Source organism: Salvelinus sp. IW2-2015, unplaced genomic scaffold, assembly GCF_002910315.2.
Source record: "Salvelinus sp. IW2-2015 unplaced genomic scaffold, ASM291031v2 Un_scaffold2337, whole genome shotgun sequence".
Taxonomy (NCBI): Eukaryota; Metazoa; Chordata; class Actinopteri; order Salmoniformes; family Salmonidae; genus Salvelinus; species Salvelinus sp. IW2-2015.
The window spans coordinates 191,221-196,412 of record NW_019943662.1 but is presented as its reverse complement, the minus strand read 5'-3'; the positions used below and the strand labels follow the sequence as shown (position 1 = coordinate 196,412).

The window sequence follows — 5,192 nt, the reverse complement described above, 5'->3', positions numbered from 1 at the left end:
CTGCCGCTCTTCTCCTCTTCTACCCCATCCCCGCTCTCGCTCCCCCCCCGGCCTGCAGACGCGTATGACCTCCGCCTAGCCGGCAGTCCCGCCACAGGTGTGCTACCGAGCCACACCCGTGACATGCCTAGCTCAGCACATTCCCTCGCCTCATGCGCTGGCAAGACCCACAGAACCTGCACTTTCTGTTCCTACACGAGGCGAGGGTATGACGCTAGCCATTACAACGCCTGCCAAAACGGGGCTGACGTGCTAATGCAACGTTCCCCCTGTCAGCCCCCAGGGAGAACATAGCCGAGATGGAGGTAACCACCTTCCCCCTTTGAGTCCTCCCTGAGAAGAGCCTGATATCCTCTGCTTCCCAGCCCAAAACCAAGCGTGTCCTTTAGGAACCTTCCTGAGGAGAACACTATCCATTATACTCTCCCAGGAAGGTCCTCACCTCTTCCTCCTTAACGTGTGCGGTTAATACATCGTGACCTCACCAATCTAAATTGTCCTTGCCAAACTTGTCACTTCATAGTAAACACATCGGTACTCCCTTCTCCAACTCCTTTGCCTTCTTCATCGTATCCTCAAGTGCTTTCTCCGTATAAAAAGTCACATCATACGCTGCCTCTAAAGGTATTTCCCTGGAGACAGAAAACCTCCTTTACCCCAATCTGAGCATTCCCATCAGATAGTCCTCCCAAATGTTTCCCTCTCAAACTGCTCCACTTTCTTATCCTTCCACGCAAATCTGCGCCGTATTGGCCACTCCCATCCTCGGGATCTCCCTTTCTCCATATTTCTCACTACCAATTCCTTCAAAAAAGGAAATAACCAAAAACAATAAATTTCCTCCATCCGGCTTCCCTCGACCTTCTGGACTCAGCGAGCCTCTGAGGCACCTCGGTACCAAGCTTTATCTGAGCCAAAAGGCGAGAAGCGATAACCACAAAAGGACCCTGCACCCGCCGGCGCCCGGGGTCTCGGCAGACTTTGGCGGTTTGGCAAAAGGTGGCTCCTCCTACCCACCCACCGACACAGACAGACAGACAGACAGACCAGACAGACCAGACAGACATGCGGGTGTTTTTTTTTTTTTTAAGTCGCCAATGCGTCTTTAAGTCACTAGCTCTTTGAGCTCAATTGCCTTAGCGACAACTTGGAGTGGAAAAATACACCGGTCAGCACGATTGAAGTCAAACGCATGAGCAAAAAGTCTCGTCGGTGGGTGGGCATCATCATCTCTGTCAATTTCTCTGAAACAAGATATACCGGGCTCTGCCAGAAGCAAAGCCCATCCAAAAATACTTTAACTCATAAGTGTTCTCTCCACGGAAGTCTTTAGTAAAAGGCGAAAGGCTTGTGCGTAATGAAGAGAAACCAGAGTCGTATGGAAGTCAGAGTCGGGGCCCGAGACACACTCTGTGCACTACTAGGCTGGCATCTCGGGGTGTGGTCACCGAACCCACTCTGCCAACTTTTCCAGGGCTGTGTGTGGGTAAAAAGTCACAGACAGACAGAGACAGACAGACAGACTCACTCACTCACTCACTCACTCACTCACTCACTAACCTGACCAACGTTTTTTTTTTTTTTTTTTTTTTAAGTAAAATGGCGGGAAACGGGGGAACCCACGAAGAGCGCTTCGCCCTACTTTCAATTTGGGTGTTTCTTCTTTTTCTTCCTTCCTTCTTCTGTAGCTAGCTGTTTAGATAGCTTTGTGTCTTTTTTGTCCTTTACAACGGAGAAGTGTGTTGCACCCTCCCGGAGTACTGCAATACCGGGTCGATGCGTGGAGCGGACGGAGCAAGCCCCATTTCCGACTCCCTGTTCGAAAATCCATTTAATATGTAGTCCCCGATGGGGGACGTATCAGATATTAAACTGATAAGAACAGATTTTTTTTATAAAATATATTTATTATCTTCAAAAACCAACAAAAAATCTTCCAAAAATACTTAATTACAAATTATCTCTTTAACCAACACAAATCATTCTCAAAAACCTCCTAAACAATAACCATAACCAAAACTTTTAATATCTTGGGAGCATCCTCTCTCCCCTCTCCCATCTACCCACCAACACAAAAAATATCACTCAGGCCACTCCCTTCCTCTGTCCCACCCTCAAATCCATCCCTTCACCCTCATCCAAACTTCTGACCAGGGACCCTACTTCCCTACAGGTATCCTGTACCTCCCTCCATCCCCCTGTCAATGCCATCACCTGGCGGTCCAACTCTTCCAGCGGTGTGAAAGAAGAAGAAGAAGGAGCGAGAGCCCACGAAGGTCCCGCCCCTCTCCCTCCCCCCTCTCCCACCATCTCTACTCCCCCCGCTGTCCACATGCTCCACCCTCTTCTTCCTCCTCTTCGTCTTTAACGACCCCAATGTGTCCATTCTCTCCCTGTCCCTAACCTCATACAAACCCCTCTCCCTCATCTCTTCTCCATATTTCTTATCATGATACCTATTCACCCTCTCAATTTCCCCATCTCCATCTTTTAATAATATTAGTTAAGTCTAAAACAACCCGCTCAAATCCCCCTTTTCCCATCTCTCCTCGGCCCGTTCCTCTCATCCGACTCCTCCTCCCTTAATCGCCCATATAATACTCTTCTTTCTCCTCATCCTTCTCTTTTCATTCACTCTATTTTTCCCACACCCCCCTTTCTCTTTCCCCTTCTCCTTCCTTTTCTCTCCTTTTCCTCCTTCCCTTCCCCCCCTCTGACCCAACCATCACTCCTTCCATTTCGACCACCTCTCCCTCTGTCCCAACCACCAGTTCTTCTGTCCCAACACCACTCCTTCTGTCCCAAACACCTCTCCTTCCATCCCAGCCACCACTCCTTCTGTCCCAGCTCTCTTCTCCTCTTCCTCCTCTTCTCTCTCTGTCTCCTTCGGTTCCGTTCCTCCTCTCTGCCACCACCTTCTGCGCGCTCTTCTCCTCTTCTACCCCCATCCCCGCTCCGCTCCCCCCGGCTGCAGACGCGTATGACCTCCGCCTAGCCGGGCAGTCCCGCCACAGTGTGCTACCGAGCCACACCGTGACATGCCTTAGGCTCAGCACATTCCCTCGCCTCATGCTCGTCAGACCCACAGAACCTGCACTTTCTGTTCCTACACGAGGCGAGGGTATGACCGTAGGCCATACAACGCCTGCAAAACGGGGGCTGACGTGCGTAATGCAACGTCCCCCTGTCAGCCCCAGGGAGAACAAGCCGGAGGATGGAGTAACCACCTTCCCCTTTGAGTCCTCCCTGAGAAGAGCCTGATATCCTCTCTTCCAGCCCAAAACCCAAGCGTGTCAGAAGGTGGTGGCAGAGAGGGAGGAACGGAACCGAAGGAGACAGAGAGAGAAGAGGAGGAAGAGGAGAAGAGAGCTGGGACAGAAGGAGTGGTGGCTGGGATGGAAGGAGAGGTGTTTGGGACAGAAGGAGTGGTGGTTGGGACAGAAGAACTGGTGGTTGGGACAGAGGGAGAGGTGGTCGAAATGGAAGGAGTGATGGTTGGGTCAGAGGGGGGGGAAGGGAAGGAGGGAAAAGGAGAGAAAAGGAAGGAGAAGGGGAAAGAGAAAGGGGGGGGTGTGGGAAAAATAGAGTGGAATGAAAAGAGAAGGGATGAGGAGGAAAGAAGAGTATTATATGGGCGATTAAGGGAGGAGGAGTCGGATGAGAGGAACGGGCCGAGGGAGAGATGGGAAAAGGGGGGATTTGAGCGGGTTGTTTTAGACTTAACTAATATTATTAAAAAGATGGAGGATGGGGAAATTGAGAGGGTGAATAGGTATCATGATAAGAAATATGGAGAAGAGATGAGGGAGAGGGGTTTGTATGAGGTTAGGGACAGGGAGAGAATGGACACATTGGGGTCGTTAAAGACGAAGAGGAGGAAGAAGAGGGTGGAGCATGTGGACAGCGGGGGGAGTAGAGATGGTGGGGAGAGGGGGGGAGAGGGAGAGGTGGCGGGACCTTCGTGGGCTCTCGCTCCTTCTTCTTCTTCTTTCACACCGCTGGAAGAGTTGGACCGCCAGGTGATGGCATTGAGCAGGGGGATGGAGGGAGGTACAGGATACCTGTAGGGGGAAGTAGGGTCCCTGGTCAGAAGTTTGGATGAGGGTGAAGGGATGGATTTGAGGGTGGGACAGAGGAAGGGAGATGGCCCTGAGTGATATTTTTTGTGTTGGTGGGTAGATGGGAGAGGGGAGAGAGGATGCTCCCAAAGATATTAAAAGTTTTGGTTATGGTTATTGTTTAGGAGGTTTTTTGAGAATGATTTGTGTTGGTTAAAGAGATAATTTGTAATTAAGTATTTTTGGAAGATTTTTTGTTGGTTTTTGGAAGATAATAAATATATTTTATAAAAAAAAATCTGTTCTTATCAGTTTAATATCTGATACGTCCCCCATCGGGGGACTACATATTAAATGGATTTTTCGAAACAGGGAGTCGGAAATGGGCTTGCTCCGTCCGCTCCACGCATCGACCCGGTATTGCAGTACCTCCGGGAACGGTGCAACACACTTCTCCCTTGTAGGACAAAAAAGACACAAAGCTATCTAAACAGCTAGCTACAGAAGAAGGAAGGAAGAAAAAGAAGAAACACCCAAATTGAAAGTAGGGCGAAGCGCTCTTCGTGGGTTCCCCCGTTTCCCGCCATTTTACTTAAAAAAAAAAAAAAAAAAAAAAACGTTGGTCAGGTTATGTGAGTGAGTGAGTGGAGTGAAGTGAGTGAGTGAGTCTGTCTGTCTGTCTGTCTGTCTGTCGTCTTTTTACCCACACACAGCCCTGGAAAAGTTGGCAGAGTGGGTTCGGTGACCACCACACCGCGAGATGCCAGCCTAGTAGTGCACAGAGTGTGTCTCGGGCCCCGACCTCTGACTTCCATACGACTCTGGTTTCTCTTCATTACGCACAAGCCTTTCGCCTTTTACTAAAGACTTCCGTGGAGAGGAACACTTATGAGTTCAAAGTATTTTTGGATGGGCTTTGCTTCTGGCAGAGCCCGGTATATCTTGTTTCAAGAGAAATTGACAGAGATGATGATGCCCACCCACCGACGAGACTTTTTGCTCATGCGTTTGACTTCAATCGTGCTGACCGGTGTATTTTTCCACTCCAAGTTGTCGCTAAGGGCAATTGAGCTCAAAGAGCTGTGACTTAAAGACGCATTGGCGACTTAAAAAAAAAAAAAAACACCCGCATGT

The 5,192-nt window shown here is 49.6% G+C and overlaps 2 non-coding genes and 2 pseudogenes across 2 annotated transcripts; 2 read left to right on the top strand and 2 right to left on the bottom strand.

The window, feature by feature from the left end:
- Positions 1-1,262: 1,262 nt before the first annotated feature.
- On the bottom strand, positions 1,263-1,377 carry LOC112073694 (U5 spliceosomal RNA). Its single transcript, XR_002894602.1, has one exon. It is a non-coding gene; the product is annotated as a U5 spliceosomal RNA (small nuclear RNA).
- A 360-nt stretch (positions 1,378-1,737) lies between these two features.
- LOC112073692 (U2 spliceosomal RNA) lies at positions 1,738-1,905 on the bottom strand (annotated as a pseudogene).
- A 2,431-nt stretch (positions 1,906-4,336) lies between these two features.
- LOC112073691 (U2 spliceosomal RNA) lies at positions 4,337-4,509 on the top strand (annotated as a pseudogene).
- Positions 4,510-4,874: 365 nt separating this feature from the next.
- On the top strand, positions 4,875-4,991 carry LOC112073693 (U5 spliceosomal RNA). The gene has a single exon (XR_002894601.1). It is a non-coding gene; the product is annotated as a U5 spliceosomal RNA (small nuclear RNA).
- The last annotated feature ends 201 nt before the right edge of the window (positions 4,992-5,192 follow it).